This window comes from Podarcis liolepis, assembly GCF_965112155.1.
Source record: "Podarcis liolepis genome assembly, chromosome: 3".
Classification (NCBI taxonomy): domain Eukaryota; kingdom Metazoa; phylum Chordata; class Lepidosauria; order Squamata; family Lacertidae; genus Podarcis; species Podarcis liolepis.
The window spans coordinates 115527021-115547329 of NC_139557.1; the positions used below are offsets into that span (position 1 = coordinate 115527021).

The 20309-nt window shown below is 45.1% G+C and overlaps 2 long non-coding RNA genes across 2 annotated transcripts in view; one reads left to right on the plus strand and one right to left on the minus strand.

The window, feature by feature from the left end:
- LOC310702954 overlaps window positions 1–20309 on the minus strand; it is a 313269-nt gene that overhangs the window by 155018 nt on the left and 137942 nt on the right. The window lies entirely within an intron of this gene.
- On the plus strand, window positions 12001–12628 carry LOC310703002. The gene is made up of 2 exons (XR_014523881.1): window positions 12001–12111; window positions 12490–12628. It is a non-coding gene; the product is annotated as an uncharacterized lncRNA (long non-coding RNA).

Here is a 20309-nt window from a genome sequence, read left to right on the forward strand (position 1 = left end):
CTGGCAGCAGTGGCAGACTTTGGGCTTTGAAATTTCAGCAGCGCCCTGTGCAATGCCAAAATTTGGCATGCTCCCCCGTCTCTCACCTTCCATTGTTTGTCATTGTTGTGGCGCCCCCTGTGGTACCCACCCGGCTCTGCGCCCAGTGCAGGCAAACTGGTCCCACTCACCAAAATCCACCTCTGCTGCCTGTGAGCTACAGCCTTTCCGATTATCCTGCCCACGTGCTACCTCACTCCCCCCCCCCCAGCACTTCTTCCTTCGCTGGATCCCAGCCACCATTTGCCTTCCTATTTTGTTGTTTACACTTAACTTAATTTTATCAAAATATATTGTTTGCACCTATCCAGCCTAGAGGCTTCCATGGCAGCAAACAAAAAGAATGTTAAAAATCACAAGGTAACAAAAATGTGTGCAATTTCAAGGGAAAACAGTGTGGTTTTTTAAAATAAAAATAAAAAACCTAATGTAATAAATAGTCATCTATGTGTCGGCAATGAATTCTGCTTGAAAATTTGCCAGGATCTAAAATCTGCCTGTTGGGTAGTTGCATTAGCAAGGAGGAGGCAGGGAGAATAAGAGGAAATACTATTCAAAAAGTTAATAAAGAATGGTCAATCTTCAAAGAATATCTTAAAAATTATACGGGGAATGTTTATAGAGTTAAGTTTGGAAACAAAGTATAAAGAGAAGACTTGGAAGTCAAATATCTGTGGTGTATAAGTCGGATATGTAGGTATGTAGGGTATGTATTATATGTAATGTATGTAATGTAATGTAATGTATTGTACTTGTTAAGTTCTATGTAAATTCACATGTAAATTCACCCGGTGCTATACCAGCTGCACTGGCTCCTGGTGGAGTACAGGATCAGGTTCAAGGTGCTGGTTTTAACCTTTAAAGCCCTATATGGCCTAGGACCCTTGTACCTACGGGACCGCCTCTCCTGGTACGTCCCACAGAGGACCTTACGGTCTTCAAACAAAATCATCTTGGAGTCCCGGGCCACAGGGAGGTTACACTGGCCTCAACCAGAGCCAGGGCTTTTTCGGCTGTGGCCCCTATCTGGTGGAACGCTCTGTCTCAAGAGACTAGGGCCCTGTGGAACTTGACATCTTTCCGCAGGGCCTGCAAGACAGAGCTGTTCCACCAGGCCTTTGGCCAAGGCACAGTCTGATCCCCTCCTTCTGTAATCCTCATAGAACTCTAGCCCAATGGTTGCCATGAATTTGATTCTGAATTGATTTTAGAATGAATTGATTTTAGAATTTGTTTCAATTAATTGATTGTGATTTTATGTAAACTGTTACTTTTATTGCTGTTAGCCACTCTGAGCCCGGCTTCAGCTGGGGAGGGTGGGATATAAATAAATTATTATTATTATTATTATTATTATTATTATTATTATTATTAATGCCACAGGTTATTCCTTAGAAGCCCATTCTCAGTGGACGATCTAAATGCACCCCAGTTTACCTACCCGTTCCTTAAGGGAAGAGATGAGGGGCGTGTGAATTGCTTTTTGTCCACATTTTAATAGTCTTTTTCTAGTGTGTTAGGGATAAAGGGGTATGGGGTATTAGGGGAGGGGTACTACCTCTGGTGGGGGACATGTCATGCTCCATCTGAGGTTTGTCCACCTTTAGTCCCTACCCTGTACTCAGCTCTCACCTGTGTCTCCTAGAAGGTGTCAGCATGCGACAGCGACCACACCCCGGGAAATGGCTTCGGGTGGCCTGCTAAACCAGGTGAGGGTAGCCAATGGGTTGCAAACAGTTGGCGAGTTAGGGACTCCCCCTGCCTAAGAAGACAGGCTCCAGCCCACTGAGCAAATGAGACCAATAGCGGGTCCAACGATCAAGAAGGTGGTTTCTGCATGTGTTTAGAGGGAAGCGAGGGGCAGATGGGGCTTGTGAACCTGGGAAGGGAGCCCATCTAGGAGAAGGAAAACTCTCATCCTAAACCTCCTCTGCCTTGTGGGACATCTTGGGGAGAAGAAAGGGTTAAGGAGTAAATCCAGAGTGGAGTCCCTAAGATGGTTGGACGGTGCCTTGTATGCTTCTTTCCAGCAACTCCTGCGGCCAAGCTGGTGTCAAACGCCTTGCTCCACTTTCCTTTGGACCACATCAGCGAAGCCGAGAGGGGGAGCTTGGTCTTTGGGCAGCCCAGGACCTCCAGACACGCTGCCCAGGCTTCCACCCTAGGAGATCACTTCAATGCTGTTAACACAGCAGTTTGGCTTCACCTCCAAAGGCACACTCCACTGTCTCTCGAGACAGAAAGACTCCAACAGTCACTGCTGCTTCCTGGGCGTATAGAAGGGACACCGCCTCTCCTGTCCTCGTCCCGCCTCCCCAAGCTGCAAACTTGCAACTTAAGGGGAAGTTTCAGCTGCACATCACAACCTAATTGTCGATTGACAGTTCCATCCACCCATCGTATGTCTTTCTCTTTGATGTGGATTAAGCTTCAGTTTGCTCTTTCTGAACCAGCACCTGGCAAGCAGATCTCTTAGTCTTTGTATGACAAGAAGCATGAAGCAAGGCTATGGCAGTGATCTCTAGGCCTCCTGTGGAATCAGCTAATGCTTCAGATATCCTGGTCCCAGATGATTTAGGGCTTTAAAAGGCAAAAAGCAACATTTTGACCCGGGGGGGGGTGCCCAAAAACTAACTGAGAGTCAGTAGTATTGGTGAAGTATAAGAAATAAGCCACTTGGCTAATACCCATAAATATTCTGGTGACCAGGGGCAAATGAAGGCTAACCGATACCTGGGGCAGGGCAAAGCACCGGCTACACACGCGTTGCACCGCTACGTACGACACATGTGTGGTGTCACTATGTAGGGCACACATAATAATAATAATTTATTATTTATACCCCGCCCATCTGGGTGGGTTTCCCCAGCCACTCTGGGCGGCTTCCAACACAATATTAAAATACAGTAATGCACCAAACATTAAAAGCTTCCCTAAAGAGGGATGCCTTCAGATGTTGTCTAAAAGTCTGGTAGTTATTGTTCTCTTTGACATCTGGTGGGAGGGCATTCCACAGGGCGGGTGCCACTACCGAGAAGGCCCTCTGCCTGGTTCCCTGTAACTTGGCTTCTCGCAGTGAGGGAACTGCCAGAAGGCCCTCGGTGCTGGACCTCAGTGTCCAGGTAGAACGATAGGGGTGGAGACGCTCCTTCAGATATACTGATATACATATGTACGGCGTCGCCACATATACCATATGCATGCAACACCATGCATGCATTGTACATAGGGGTTTGCCGCCAGCACCGCTTGAATACCGTACGGATGGTGGTGGATCCTCTGCTCACGGCTGCAGCCACAAATGGAGGATCCTGTATAGGCAGCTGCAGCAGCGCAATGGCTGCTCGCACACCTGCGCCCAGGGGAGACAGGGCGAGCATTCTGCAGGGTGCCTTCTTGTCACCCCCTCCAGACATGGCATCCGGGGCACACCATCCCCCCCTTGCGACGCCACTGCCGGTGGCCATATTATATGCAACAAAGGCCGTTTCCACACTTCAGTTTCTGCAGTCCCAAAGTAAATGCCATTTCCTTTGTGTGTGTTTTCCCTTTTTAACCAGTTTCAAAGAAATCCTTGTAACAAAGTGTTTGTGTGTGTGTGTGTGTTTATATATGCATGCCTTACCTAAATCAGCAGGACCTTCCCATATTTAATAATTTGATTCAGAACGCAAGTCGTATCAAAGAGCAAAATATTCAATATTGTTAATTCAGTTTTGCAAAATATATTCTTAATTTAAAAAATGATTTTGCTCCAAGTGGTAGTGTAGTAATAAAGCAGTTATTGACCAGCTCTTATTGATTGCTCAGCCCCGGGCAAAGTACACTGACCTTGCTCACTCTCTTATTGCTTACATTTTCCCTGGCCTTCTTCATCTATGCCCGCTCAATAATATTATTATGAATGTATATTTTTAGCAAAAACTCTCTGTTACGAGGTTAGGACTTGGTAGTGATTTCCCTTTCTTCGCCCGGACCCTGTGTCATTCTCTGAGGTCCACAGCAAAGCTGCGGGAGAGGTGAATAGACCACAGCAAGGAGAATTCAGTACTTTCCTGAGGACCACATCTCTCAAGTTTCTAGTCCCTCAGAAAGTTGCAGAGGGGAGGACAATTCATGCTCCCACTTTCCCTTTCGGTGAATGCCGTTCCTCCTATCTCTGTCCCGAGGGACTCCTGTTCCCTCAGAAATCACCAGTCACTCTCCCTAGCTACCCCTCAAGCCTGCAACTGCTTCTCAGATGACCTAAATGGGGACAACCTCCCTCCCACTTTCACAAAACCTTTAGTTTCACTCAGGAGCAGGGAACCTTCTTCCACTTGAGAGCCACATTCCCTTCTAAGCAACATCCACAGGCAAAACATGTGACTTTGGACCCGACTTGCATTTATTCGTGCAAGGTTCAATGTCCTTCCATCGAACCTGCTGAGCCACAGATTTTCCAAGGGTTTGGTGTCTCCGCTATGTGTGTGTGACGGGAAAACTGTTGAATCTCTTCCACATATAATGTTCAACTGTCCCCTACATAGCATAGCCAGGACTAAATTCCTGGGTCCTGTTTTATTGCGCTTGGTTGGCAGGCCTGTTGAGTCACACGCCACACTACTTTTGCAGGACACAGATCCCTCTGTAACTCTGCAGGTGGCGAGATTCCTGAACGCGGTTATCTCACACACAAAAACCACTAAAAAACAACAACATCACCAAAACTAATTGGACAGTTATGATGAGAGTGCATGTCGGATCTCGTCTTCAGTTTTCCTTTTTCTGCGATCCGTCCCTTGGAGCTCCCCGGGCCCCAAGCTGTTATTTGGCTCTGCTCAATGACCCACCCTTGCATCGTGATGTTCTCCTTCTGGTGCCGAATATATCGGTTTTTATGCCTCTGTCCTTTTATGTTTGTACATATTTTATGGGCTAATAGCCGTAAATAAATAAATAAATAAATAAAGTGACTTTGGACAGTAGACTACACAAATTCAGATGTCTAGACACATGGATGGCCTGTCCCATTTCGCCACCTGGGGTGATATAGGAAGGGGCCACCTTGCGGCCGAAGACTCCCTTACCTGGGTCATAGAATCATAGAAATGTAGAGTTGGAAGGGACCCCAAAGCTCATCTAGTACAACCCCTGGCAATGCATGAATTACAGGCAAAGCATCCCTGAGAGATGGCCACCCAACCTTTGCTTAAAGACCTCCAAGGAAGGAGAGTCCACAACCTCCTGAGGGAGACTGTTCCACTGTCAAACAACTCTCACTGTCATACAGTTTTTCCGTATGTTTAGTCAGAATCTCCTTTCTCGTAACCTGAAGCCATTGGTTCGAGTCCTGCCCTCCAGAGCAGGAGAAAACAAGCTTGCTCCCTCTTGTTAGGAGTTCAACCTACACTCGAGTAGGACCCTGGCAGAGACACATACCCGACTGGCATGTTCTCTCCCTCCTGGTCGATCTTTCGGGAGCTTCATAAGCTTTCTTCAGCCCAAACATCACAGCAACCGATGCCAACCGATACCGGCACACTTAGGGATCTGCAGAGTTTGCGCAACTTGCGCGAGACAAACCTCAGCAACTTAGCATTTTGGCTAATCTACTTTATTTATATATAAACACACACGGAGCACTGCAACATGGCTCCCTCTCTCTCTAGCATCAGACAGCAAAGAGAAAAAGAACAAAGGACAATAATCCCACTTCACGGAACACAGTAACACAAACATCCTGTTTCCATCGCTTCCCACTCTGGGGAGTCAAAACATATACCGTCATGTGATAGACAAAAATCCCATGACTGCAATCACAGAGCAGGAATTCTAACACCTCTTCCATGTGACAGTGCTTGAGATATGTGAAGATGGCTATCACATCTCTTCTCAGTCTCCTCTTTTCCAGGCTAAACATACCTAGCTCCTTCAACTGCTCCTCATCAGGCTTGGTTTCCAGACCCTTGATCATCTTGGTTGCTCTCCTCTGCACCCGTTCCAACTTGTCAACATCCTTCTTAAATTGTGGTGCCCAGAATTGGACACCGTATTCCAAGTGTGGTCTGACTGAGGCAGAATAGAGTGGTCATGCGACAGTGACATGTTCTGGTGAGATCTCGTGAGATTTAATGAGATCTCGCAGAGCGCGCAAGATCTCATGGGAACTGCCACTGCTGCTGTTTCTCTACCGACAGCAGAGACAGCAGAATTGGTGGCCAGCTGCCATCTCTTGAGGTTCTGCCGCCTGAGGCAGCTACCTCAGCCTGCCTTACAGTCAGGTGGGTCGTCTTTATGCACACATAATAACAAAGTAAGAGTCCTGCTGGATGAGGCCAATGGCCTATCTAGTCCATCACCCTGTTCTCACAGCACCACCCAGATGCCTGTGAGAATCCAGCAAGCAGGATTCGAACACAAGAACACGCTCACCTCCTATGGTTTCCAGCAAGTGATATTCAGAAGCATTACTGGCAAAGGTCTATATTGTTAAAGCTATGGTTTTCCCAGTAGTGATGTATGGAAGTGAGAGCTGGACCATAAAGAAGGCTGATCGCCGAAGAATTGATGCTTTTGAATTCTGGTGCTGGAGGAGACTCTTGAGAGTCCAATGGACTGCAAGAAGATCAAACCTCTCCATTCGGAAGGAAATCAGTCCTGAGTGCTCACTGGAAGGACAGATCCTGAAGCTGAGACTCCAATACTTTGGCCACCTCATGAGAAGAGAAGACTCCCTGGAAAAGACCCTGATGTTGGGAAAGATGGAGGGCACAAAGAGAAGGGGACGACAGAGGACGAGATGATTGGATAGTGTTCTCAAAGCTACCAGCATGAGTTTGACCAAACTAGGGGAGGCAGTGGAAGACAGGAGTGCCTGGCATGCTCTGGTCCATAGGGTCACAAAGAGTCGGACATGACTAAACAACTAAACAACAACAACTGTCACACCCAATATGTTGTACCTACTTAGGTCTGGATGGTGGTCAGCGTGTCTTATTCTCCTAATTTATTTATTTTTCCATTTCATTTCTCTACTTGTATTTTTAAGAAGAAATCTCAAAGCAGTTCACAACACAGGGAAACATCAAATAAAACAATCTGGAGTAAAACATTACTGAAGAAAGTCAGATCTAATGTAAACGTTCAAAGCAAAATCATTAACAGGAAAATAAAATGGTAATCTTAAAGCTTCAAAATAAAACACTACAAAGAAGGTCAGCTACAGAATGCGCATTTAATAAAACAAAGTTAATGCACAAAAAATCTTAAACGTTTTGAAAGAAGGCGTTACTGAAAAAAGGTCAAATATAGAATGCATGTTACAACAGCATAATCAACGAGAGATTAAAATATTATCATAAGCACAGAATGTATCTGTTGCTGCCAACCCTGCCAAAGGGGGTTCAGAGCTGATGGCGGCTGTGGAAGCCAAGATTCTACCATTCTACCATATGTGGTGGATGTGCAAGATAACAAAAGCATATTGGGAAATGATTTATAATGAGTTGGAAAAAAAATTTAGAATAACTTGGGGGGGGCGGAATTTAGGTCCAGAAATACGAAAGAAGCAGAAAAGACTGTTTGTGTACGCAACGACAGCTGCGCGGATACTTCTTTTTAAAAATATATTCTTTTCTCAAAACAAATATCCAATATTATTGTTAAACATACATTTTCCAATTTCCCCCCCTCCCTGTTGATTTCCCTCAACTACCATTTCTAATTTATTACTTCAGATGATTCATTCTGCTGTTTATATACGATATTATGTTATCACATTGTTATACTTCTTGTTCTCTGTAAATAAAATTGTAAATGTTTATTTAAATCCTGCCAGCGAGACCATTTCTTTCTGTTGTTTCTGCAAATATATTGTAAAGGGTTCCCATTGTTTTTCAAAGTCACTATTGTCCTTTTCACGCAGTTTGTCCATTGACTTTGCTAACTCTGTGTAGTTCATCAACTTTTCTTACCATTGTGCTTTTGATGGTACTTCTCCTGTCTTCCAATTTTGAGCTATTAAGATTCTTGCCGCTGTTGTAGCATACATGAATAATGTCCTTTTTTTCTTTCGACAACTCTTGTCCTAAAATTCCTAAGAAAAAAGCTTCTGGTTTTTTGACAAATGTTATTTTAAACCATTTTTTAAAATTCATTGTATATAATTTCCCAAATTTTAAAAATAATCTTGCACTCCCACCACATATGATAAAATGTACCTTCCCCTTCTTTACGCCTCCAACAATTCTTTTGTTCTGTTCTATACATTTTTGCCAGTTTTACTGGTGTAATGCGCAGATACTTCTGGCCAGAGATGAAAGGAAGACAAAGTCCCTACCAGAGAAGAATGGTTAATAAAGATGATGGACTATGCCGAAATGGCGAAAATGACCAGGAAGATCAGAAACCAAGAAGATAATAAATTTAATAAAGAATGGTGGAAATTTATAAGTTACTTAGAAGAACACTGTAAACAATTAAAAACATTGGCAGGGTTACACTTTGTTACCGGAAAAATCCGAGGGCTCCCTTGGACAAAATAAAGACACCAACCAGGATAACTTGGAGCAAAACAGCAGCCTGTAGGCTTGGCCTTTACTGAACTGTTGCAACAGGGTGTTCCCCTCACTTGCAGGAGAGAAGAAAGACCCAGAAAGATGGTGTGCAAGACCTTATAAAAACTTTTGAAATTCCCATCCTCTAGGTCAAGCCCACCCCCAGAAACATCATGCATACATTACAGAAAGGAGGGGTTGAGGGAGGAGTTGTGGTGGTAACCTGAGTGTCCTGTCACCTGGCTGGTTCCTCCTTTCCCCCTCCCCATGAGTCACTTCCAGGAGACAAAGGGGAGTTGGCAGTTTCCTGCCCCCAGAGGGAAGATCTGATCATTGTCCTTTGTTTCAGTCCATGCTGAATCCACTCCCATATGCAAGTTCTTTGTGATCTTGATGGTCTTCTGTCTAGGACCATCAGGGTTGGCATAGCAACTGGGCAGGGCTCCTGTGGATTTGCTGGGATGGTGAAGGGATTATGGCTGACCAGAACCAAGCCACCCCCCTTTGATAGTCCTTGTCATATGGAGTAAAATAAAAATGGAACAGTGCAAATCCGATGTATGGTTGATTTTTCTATGAATTTATAACAGAAGTGTGGCATATGTAGTGTGTGAGTGTGTGACGTTTGTACAAACTGAATGATTGGGGTGCAATGTAACAAGAACTATGGTAAGAGCTGAGTTTTATGGAAATATGGAGAACATAAAAGGCAGGGATCAGGTCTTCTGGAACGCATAGCCAAGATGTTCTAATGCTCTTATGCAAGTGTGAAATGTGCACTGTACGTGGGGCTGCCCTTGAGACTGACCCAGAAACTCCAGCGGGTGCAGAATGCAGCAGCAAGACTCCTTACGGGATCCTCGCCACGGGATCACACTCACCTGGTGCTATATCAGCTGCACTGGCTCCCGGTGGAGTACAGGATCAGGTTTAAGGAGCTGGTTTTAACCTTTAAAGCCCTATACGGCCTAGGATCCTTGTACCTACAGGACCACCTCTCCTGGGATGTCCCACGGAGGACCTTACGGTCTTCAAACAAAATCATCTTGGAGATCCCGGGCCACAGGGAGGTTAGGCTGGCCTCACCAGAGCAAGGACAGAGCTGTTTCACCAAGCCTTTGGCCAGGGCACAGTCTGACCCCCTCTTTTGGCAAACTTCGCAGAACTCTAGCCCAATGGTTGCCACTGATTTGAATTGATTTTAGAGTGAATTGGTTCTAGAATGCTGTGTTGCTTTTGTTGTTGTTAGCCACTCTGAGCCCAGCTTTGGCTGGGGAGGGTGGGATATAAATTATTATTATTATTATTATTATTATTATTATTATTATTATTGACCATGCTCCATGGCACCCACTTAACAAAGCTTTTCATGATTCTCTCTTGAAAGTTAGGAAGGGTGCCATATACTGAGTCAAAACATAGGTCCGTCCACCTCAGTTTTGTTTACATTGATTGGCAACAGCTCCCAAAGCTCCCCCACAGTGTTCTCTCCCAGCCCTATGGGACCTTCTGCGCATGCATTGCAGGGGGTTGGACTAGATGACCCCCCGGGGTCCCTTCCAACTCTACAATTCTACTACTCTATGTTTCTGGGATTCTGCCTCTGAGCTGCAGCCTTTCTATCTTCTGGCAGAGGCACATGGCAGTTTATAACGTCCAGCCTCAGCCGGCTCTTTCTATGGAAATCCTGTAGCAAGCCCCCGAGTCCTCAGCGATGATTTTGCACAAATGATGCTATGAATAATAACAATAATTGTATCGCATTGTTATTGCTGGCCACCAAAGGGATCCTGGCTGGTGATATTATTACATGTTTAATAAAACAGTGTCAAATTTTGATTGCATCTTTTGAGCTCGGTCCTTTCTCCCGTCGCCAGCTGGCTGATGACAAAAGCGCTCTCTTTTTTTGTTTAAAAGAAATTTCAATTATCAGCCTCTGGCTGGTGCTCACCCTCCCAAAACAAGAAGGGGGCAGAGAGTGCAGAAATGGCGCTATTACAACCAATCCGTCAAGTCAGTTTGTGTCAGTGGCTTTCAACCCGAATTCCAGGATCAAGTTGTCCACCACGAGACATTCTTAATTAGACAAGGTAACCCAGACGTTTGGAAATTTTGGATGAGTTTTCATTTCTATTGTGGTTCTAAGCTTCTATACATTTTAAATTACGCTTGTAAATTTTTAGCGGTGATGTCATTGTTCCATGCTTTTGGTAAACTGCTTTGAGGGCAATTTTCTACAACTGAGAGGTATATAAATTGTATGAAATGAAATAAATAGTCCAGAATTTATTTCCTGCATTTATAGCCCACCTTTCTCTCTTAGGAGCTCAAGGCTGTGTTCATGTTCTCCCCGCCCCCTAATTTACAGTAATCCCCACAACATCCCTGGAGCAAATAGCTGTAGACCAAAGTTTATTGTGCAATAGGTTCAAAGAGGAAATTTGAACCCCGAGACTTTTAAAACTTTCCCACCATATCCCAGAATACAGTTCATACAGCATCATTGCTACTTCATTGCTACATAGAATCATAGAGTTGGAAGAGACCACAAGGGCCATCTAGTCCAACCCCCTGCCAAGCAGGAAACACCATCAGAGCACTCCTGACATATGGTTGTCAAGCCTCTGCTTAAAGACCTCCAAAGTAGGAGACTCCACCACACTCCTTGGCAGCAAATTCCACTGTCAAACAGCTCTTACTGTCAGGAAGTTCTTCCTAATGTTTAGGTGGAATCTTCTTTCTTGTAGTTTGGATCCATTGCTTCGTGTCCGCTTCTCTGGAGCAGCAGAAAACAACCTTTCTCCCTCCTCTACGTGACATCCTTTTATATATTTGAACATGGCTATCATATCACCCCTTAACCTCCTCTTCTCCAGGCTAGACATGCCCAGCTCCCTTAGCCGTTCCTCATAAGGCATCGTTTCCAGGCCTTTGACCATTTTGGTTGCCCTCCTCTGAACACGTTCCAGTTTGTTCTTGAATTGTGGTGCCCAGAACTGGACACAGTACTCCAGGTGAGGTCTGACCAGAATACAGTGGCACTATTACTTCCCTTGATCTAGATGCTATACTCCTATTGACGCAGCCCAGAATTGCATTGGCTTTTTTAGCTGCCACGTCACACTGTTGGCTCATGTCAAGTTTGTGGTCAACCAAGACTCCTAGATCCTTTTCACATGTACTGCTCTCAAGCCAGGTGTCACCCATCTTGTATTTGTGCTTCTCATTATTTTTTTTGCCCAAGTGCAATACTTTACTTTTCTCCCTGTTAAAGTTCATCTTGTTTGTTTTGGCCCAGTTCTCTAATCTGTCAAGGTCGTTTTGAAGTGTGATCCTGTCCTCTGGGGTGTTAGCCACCCCTCCCAGTTTGGTGTCATCTGCAAATTTGATCAGGATGCCCTTGAGTCCATCATCCAAGTACATCACTGACATGTCACAAAAGGGGAGGGGTAGACAGGGGTTACACTAGTTTAACCTTGGCAAACATGTCCAGACAAGTCCTTGGTACAAGATTAGCATAAGCAGACAAGTCAGGGCAAGACTCAGGTATAAGATTAGCATAGGCAAACACCTCTGAAGTCCCACCACCCAAAGTACAATAGAACTTCCTTTGCACATCTGGACCCCTTGGCAAGTTTGGTGATGGAATTAGGCTTTCCTTGGCCAACAATCAGCTCAGCAATTGTCACCTCTGGGAACTTCCTGGAGTCCTTTTTCAAGGGGACAATAGCTTTGGAATGGAGGAAACTGGCAAAGGAGTTGATTTCATCTTGTCTTTAAAGCTAGGTACCGTAACTTCCCTGAGCTGTCAAGTTGAAAGGATACATTCAGGCATAATATTTGTAATATTTAACTTTAAAGATGTGCCCCCACTCCTGTAATTTCTGTAACAGTTTGTTTGTTTGTTATTAAGGAGCCCAAGGCACCGAACAGACAAGCGATGAAACAATTAAAGCACCTTAAAAACAATTCCATGAAGATGAAGGCTGCAAAAGATCTCTACTTAACAGCCTTCTTGGAAGAGGAAGTGAAATATACTCGGAGTCAAGTGTTGATTTCATGCTCTTTATTCAGCTCATAGTAGCGAGGAATGAAAGTTCCCCCACAATATCTGCTTTATATAGATTATTTACACAATGGGCCGCATGGGATTGGCTAATTCTGGGATTCTCCTGTAGGCCAATCAGGTTGCAGATTCACTTCCACCTGGAGCTGGATTGGGTGGCTCCTGCAGACCAACCATACTGCTGCATTGTTCTAGGACCAATCAGACTGCTGCATTCTGAATCCTATTGTTCTAGGACCAATCAGACTGCTGCATTTTGGATCCTATTCACTCAGTACATAACAGGAAGGTTTTCAACACGCACCGAAGAGAAAACAGAGGCAGAGCCTGTCTGATATGCCACAGGAGGGAGTTCCACAGTGGAGGTGCCCCCACACTAAGGACCCAATCCCTATCTTATACAGAAAGGAAGACTGTGTCTGCACAAGAGTGTATGATCCCAATGGCATGGCGTGGGGCAGGGACGCAGGGGTGGTTGCCCTGGGGTGCAAAATTTCAACACCTGGTGCTGCCTCGATACAGCTGTGCACTTCCATTTCTGGACTCCATTGAAAAGAGTTTCTCCATGCGAACCAGGAAGTGACCTCTCCAGACAATGGAACAACTCTTCTTATCTGTGCAGCTGCGATCTCCTGGGTGACTTGGGACGCTGTTAGGTCCTTGCAAACTCTGTTTTCCTCCCTTTTCCTTCCACCGCATGGCCCCGGGCACTAGCAACCCCCACTATGCCACTTGTATGTTCCATAAGTAGAAGCTTTCTGGAAAGATGTATATGTTAAGACTTCTGTGTGTGTGTGTTTATATGCTCCCGTGAGCACGTATGTGTTGTTTCTGTTGATAAACTCTGCTAAAACCCTGGTCTGCTTTCTGCTTTCAATTAGAGAGGGAGTAGAGGTAGCCTTTTGTGGCTGCGTCAGTTTAGTCCATATTATTATGTCCAGATGTGCTCACTGAAGCTGTGCATTATCTCTTTGATAGTGCTAAGAACTTTACAGTGGGTCACGGAAGTGCAGCTCTCAGCCAATAGATCTAATTGCAATCCTTTTATGTTCTCTGTGATTGCAGGTTCCTCCAGCATCGCAAACAAATAGTAATCGACTCAACCTGTTACCTCGAGGCAGCAGTGTTAGGATGTGAAATATCAACTAGGCTGTAACAATAGGGTTGTCTTTTTAACCCACCCCCCCAAAAAAGTCATTATCATCATTATTATTATTATTTGTGTCATTCCTCAGCTGTGATAAATGGATCACACTTGCAGGCAAGGCGGATCCTCCCAGCTCTCTCTCTCTTATGTGCAATGAAAAAATGTGTTTGTGGGTGACATGGTTTAGGTGGTCAAATGCAGTGTCAATATTGTTCCCCTCTCCTGCTACAGCAGCACAGTATTAGCCATGTCAACCATAATTCCCACTTCCAAATCTACATTTTTATGACGCCATTATGCTAATGCAAACCAAACTTATATTGCACCCGGTGTCTAATCCACCCCACAAATTAACCCATTTGTATTCCAGGGGATCGAACAGGCGTCTTCTCCCCCCCCCTCTCTCTCTCACACACACACCTCAGCCACCCGACCCTCTTCAAAACAAGAAGCATAAGGCGAAAAGAAGCCTAAATCCTGTGCTGAAAAGATGCAGCAAGCAAACTGCGAAAGATTTAAGGAAATGCCCAACCATTGGGCAATGTGAAGCTGGGCTCCTTCAGACAAGCAATTTGGTACTCCATTAAAAAGTAGCAAATTGTCAGTTGTTTCATTAAGTGTTATGGATGCTGTCCGGACTGTGGACTCCATAACACACAAGTAGAGCTAGTAAGTGAGGAAAAGAGCCCATTAAGGGAGGAGAGATGAGAAGTAAGGGATACCTGGATGCTTTGGAATGGAAGGGAAGTGGCCAGGAATTGCCCCTTATGTGTGTGCATGGTTGTTTTGCAGTCCGCAGGCAAGGCTTTAATATGGATCTTAGACATTCAACTGTAATAGGTCCTCAGTGGGTCTTAACATCCTCATCAAGTGATGCATCCAGCCAGTTCTGTTAATCCATTGGGATCCAGGTGTAATTCCATATCAACACTGAAGGCATGCATGGGAGAAGACCTCTTGCTCCATTAGTCAAGGATAGGAAGAGATCTGGGCTAGGAGTTCCAACCTTCACCATCTTCTCCATACACCAGTCCTTCAGTCTCCTGATCCTGGTCTGCTTATTTCGCTCCTTCTGCTTTATTGTGAGGTTCACAGAACGACACCCCGGCCGGTGGTTCATTTGGAGGTGTGCAAGACGGCCTGGGGCAAATCTTTCATCATGGAAGCAAACGTAATGGGAAGCGATTCATGGAAATGGCAGGTCACCTTTACGCTGCCAGTATTTTGAAAGAGGGGTTCGATCTCATACCAGCAACTGCAGTTTGTGCAATTGAAGCAGATCTGGTGCAACACTTTGGAGAAGAGCAGTGGGTTTTTTGCTGTGAGGAAAGTGACAGGGGAAAGTGTGAGATAGATGGATGGTTTGTGGGAAGGCATGTCAACACCCCGCCAAAAAAATATATCAGGGTGAATGCTTATTGTTGTTGAACCTCCACACAAATAAATCACAACAAATGCTCAGTCAGGAGCGGACAAGTTCTAACGCTTGTGCAAGCTACATGGAAGCAAGTCAAAAGTCTGAATACTGTGAGACCTGCAATGTTTTTGAATGCTCCCACACATCAAAAGCTCCTTGCATATGAGAAATGCAATGGAGGGAGGCTTAATAAAGCGAGTTTGATACCGGCAGGAGAGAGGAAGTACTGCCATTGGGAGTACTGAAAAGTGGGACAGTCCAGAATTCGACCTCCTCAGAAATCAACCACCACATTATAAAAAAAAAAAACAATAATAGCAGCCTCGGCGAGGGAGAGGGGAGGTCAACTCCTATTGGTGATTTAACCCTTTCACACAGTGGCATTTACACAACCTGAATTCTACCACCACCACCATCTGCTATTTGCCTCATGGGTCCAATTGCATCTAGAGGGGTTGGATCCAGAGGGTGGGATTCACTTAATAAACCCCATCAATGGAAACTCTCTGAAAGAGCTTCCACCACAGGAGCCAACTTGGGCCCCAGGTTATGGGTGCCCAGCATGCATGACGTCATGATATCACATTGTCAGAGACCTCGCAAGACCTCAGAGATGGTGTCCGAGGCCTTACGAGAACTCTGAACCCGACTTCTGGTGCCACCTTACGAGACCTCGGACGTTGCGTGGGAGCCCTGTGGTGTGGGTGCCAGGCACCCACAATTTTTTTGTAGGTGCTCAGGCACCCAGAGCCCCCATATTGGCGCCTCTGGCTTCCACTTGTCCAGTGGGCCCTTTCCCCTTCTCCTCCAGCCGGGTACTCCCCACAATTGACTCAAAGGGTTAGGAGAACCCCCATAACAGCACAGAGAGGGAGGAAGGTCATTTAATCTGGCAAGCTGATATGTTTGAGCAGACAGAGCCTTCATAGTAGCATGAAGGAGGAGGAGGAGGAGGAGGAGGAGGAGGAGAGTTTGGATTTGATATCCCGCTTTATCACTACCCGAAGGAGTCTCAAAGCGGCTAACATTCTCTTTTCCCTTCCTCCCCACAACAAACACTCTGTGAGGTGAGTGGGGCTGAGAACTTCAGAGAAGTGTGACTAGCCCAAGGTCACCCAGCAGCTGCATGTGGAGGAGTGGGGAAGCAAACCCGGTTCACCAGATTACAAGTCCACCGCTCTTAACCATCAGACCACACTGGCTCTCTGATGTTGAATTCCACCCACTGTAACTCTTCCAACAAAAAGTGATTTTTGCCAATTCTACTTTCTGTGCCTCAGGCCACCCCTTGCACTGCTCTGTAGGCCAACCACCATCTGAAACACCTTTTCAGGTGTATACTAGGGGCTGGGGAGGGAAGGAAGAATCAGCAAAATTCACCCACCCACTCTTCATCCAGCAGGAACATCACTTGAGCAACCTTCTGCCATGGGAACCCTGAATCGGATCTCTGGTACTTGGAGTCTATCCACCCAATTGTATAACATGTCTTTAATTTGAGTTTACGCTGCGTTCTGGCTGATGAAACATCTACAAAACACCAGAGGGCTGCCAAATCACCTACACCAATAAAAGTTTGCCCAGGAAAAGGTGGCCACTGCGTCTCTTCTGTATCTTGCAATAAATAACACAAGTGGCATCTACAGTGTGGAAGAGTGTGTGGTTTTATACCTTTTTGTAGTGCTGGCATTCCTATTTTTAATGAAGGTTTTATTAGTAGACTTAGCACGAAGTTCTTAACACGCCGCGTGAACCACCTAGAGCCTTCAAGTACAACGAATAAATAAAAGAAAGCAAAACAAGAGCTTCGTGGTGTGCCAAGAATTCAGGGAAGACCTGGGCTACTAGCAGGGTAGCCAATGTGAAGGGCAGGTCTTGTTAGTATCATTACGTTCAATCACACAACTGGGCTCCTGGCTAATGTCACCAATTTAAACAGATTTCATGGAGACGAGTGTGAAATAGCAAATAAATCGAGAGCAAGGCACAAAAATATATACAGGGAAGAGGGGAGATCAGGTATACCTTTGCAACTGGGAATGATAAATGAGCACCAGGGAAATCCTATCACTGATTTTAATTATACACATTTTCTATTATGATAGTCCCATATATATATATATGCATGAAGAAGGGCCTCAGATGATGGTCGCAGTCTGGGTTGGTTCATATGAGGAGAGGCAGCCCTTGAGGTATTGCGGTCCTGAGCCATTTAGGGCTTTATAGGTCAAAACCAGCACTTTGAATTGGGCCAAGAAACTAATCGTCAGCCAGTGCAGTGAGACCAGGATCGGTGTAATATGCTCAAACCGTCTTGCCCTGGTGAGTAACCTGGTTGCCGAATTCTGCACCAGCTGAAGTTTCCAAATGGTCTTCAGAGGCAGCCTGTTGTATAACTCATTGCAGTAATCTGACCTAGAGGTTACCAGAGTATAGACAGAAGCAGTTAGGCCATCCCTGCCCAGATAGGGGTATAGCTGGGCTACCAGCCAAAGCTGATGAAAGGCACTCCACTCCACGCCACCAAGTGTGGGAATGTTCAGGGATGCAGGAGAGGATATATCCTGTTTAATTATATCCTTCTTAACTTGCGTTAGCAAGTTCTATATCTTAGCAGAGTTTAAACATTCCCCTTAAACACACAGCGGTTTGTTTGTTGCAGGCTAGTTTTAGCCTCTAAATATAGGATTCCTGGTAGGATCCCTTCTTGTCTCTCTTAAAAAGAATAGACACGGCAGTCTTATTAAAGTCAATACAGTGATACCTTGGTTTACAACCATAATACATTCTGGAGGTCCGGTTGTAAACCTAAACAGGTTGTAACCCAAGGCAAACTTTCGCCAATGGGCCCCCCCCCCCAAAAAATGGGTTGTAATCCAAAAAAATGGGTTGTAATCCAAAAAAAGGGGACACACGCTTCAGGGTTTGACGTGGTTGTAATCCAAAATGGTTGTAATCCAAAACGGTTGCAAACCAAGGTACCACTGTATAAAAGTAGTCTACTCACATTCATTCAGTTCACAGTTGGATCCCTGAAGGCAGACCTAGGTTACAAAACTATATACACGTGTGGAACTATCCCATAAGGGAGTTAGTTCCTAAGTGACTGTGGACGGGCAATAACTTCTGCTCACACATGGAGAAAAACAAAATGGAGAAGAGAGGAACAGAAGAAGATGGTGTGCTCTTCTTCCCCAGATTAGGACACACACACACACACACACACACACACACACACACACACACAGGCCTCTAGTCACCTGCAGAGGAAGTTTGTCCCAGCTCAGGAAGAAACAGGAAGTTAGACTCCTGGCTGGTACAAAGCATCCACTAGTATGTCCATTCTAGGAATGTTGTACTTGACTGCTCTGTGTTTCACATCCCACACCGAGACCACCTGAGCCTCAAGCAACAGCAGTGGATCCCCAAACACCCCCAAGCTTTGTACCTGTTCCTTCAGTGGGAGTGTAACCCTGTCAAGAGCAGGCAACCTCCCATCCATACATTCTAGGGAACCACCCACTAACATCTGGATTGGTCTTCATTTTGTGGGTTCTCCTCCAGCCCATTATCGAGGCAAGACAATGGTCCAGCACTTTCTAAGCACAGGTCTGGGTAGTTTTCTCTTTGCCCTTTCCAAGGGAAAAACCCACTCTTTAGTGATAGATCGGAACAAATGGTGATCTGGGGACAACTCAATTGCTGTTTGCTCTGATTGAGTGCCAAAGATCATTTTTCCTTGGTGGAAAACAGTGGGACAAGATAAACCTTTGGGTGAAGGAGCTCTCTCCCTCAAATCTATGGCTGGGTTCACAGTTGTGCAGTCCGCTTATAGAGGAGCTGATTTGCCTTCACAATTCTCTGCCAGTATAGTTGTTGGTTTTTTTAAAAAAAAAAGAAAGCTGAAAAATATTATGCACATTCTAAAGTTTCCTGTGTTCTAATTCTAAAGTCCCCTGTGTTTTAATGCCCTTGGAACTTCTCGCCTCTCAAAAGTAGAGAGCGCATGGCAATATGAAGTACAGATTCCCTAATTTGTTGAGTATCAATCCTGTTATTTAGTTGACAGTCGGGTGGACTTTGCCATGTGGGAATTTATTTCAGTGGTGATCGAAGAGCTGAGAACTTTGTTCCATATCTTTTCTGGCCAACTTGATATTTCTTTAAAAAAAATAAAAATGATGGAAGATAGTCTTTTGTATCAAAGCAAAACCCTGACTTTTTTATTATTAATTCCGTTGGCAAGCGGGACCATGTGTTCCTTGCAACAGAGCATTTTTAGAAGGGTCTGACTGTCTGGGTTAATTGTTTAATGCTTTTAGTTAGAATTAAACTTTGCACCTGCTCTGACAGTGATAAATTAAATGTGCTCTTTTTCCAATACCGCTGCCCTCTTTAAGTAGAGACCAACGAGTGTATCTTTCACTTTCTTTCCCAGCGTTTAAATCTGTGCTATACTTGAGTGTAAACCGGCATAATCCGTCACCGGAGCTACCGCCAATTAAATTGATTGCGTTGGACTGAACTTCAAGACCTCTAATGTAAGCGCTAAGGGGGAAAATGGGCTGTTTTCAGCCCATTCCCCCATGTGGCACTTAGACATCGCTCGACAGTGGAAGGCTTTCAAGGTTCAAAAGGGTTTTATTTTCAAAAGAAAATGGACATTGATCAGTCACATTTAAAGGCAAAGATAATTCCCAAGCCTGAAGGGTTGGTTTTGTGTTTAAGGTCTAAATCTCTTTCTTTAACCTTGGGGGGCCTGTGTAACATAAAAGCAAGGGAGAGATTAAGATTACAAAGGGGGTGCCTGCATCAAAGTTGCAGTGGCATCCTTCAAACAAGGCACAGCCCAGTCCACATCCCACCAGGACCCCGGTCAGTCTTTAACATGTTGGCTTTACCATCTGCAACAACAAGACCTGTGTTTATTTGTTCCTTTGGTGTTATCTCAGCTAGCATTTTAAGGAGGAAGCCCTGGCACACCTGCGTCAGCTTGCTTGCGCCGGGCGGGAGTCAGCCATGCTGATTGGGGAGTCAAGACTTGATAGGTCAGCATGGCAGCGACATTATAGACGGGGCTTTCCCAGCCTGATGTTTCTCTCC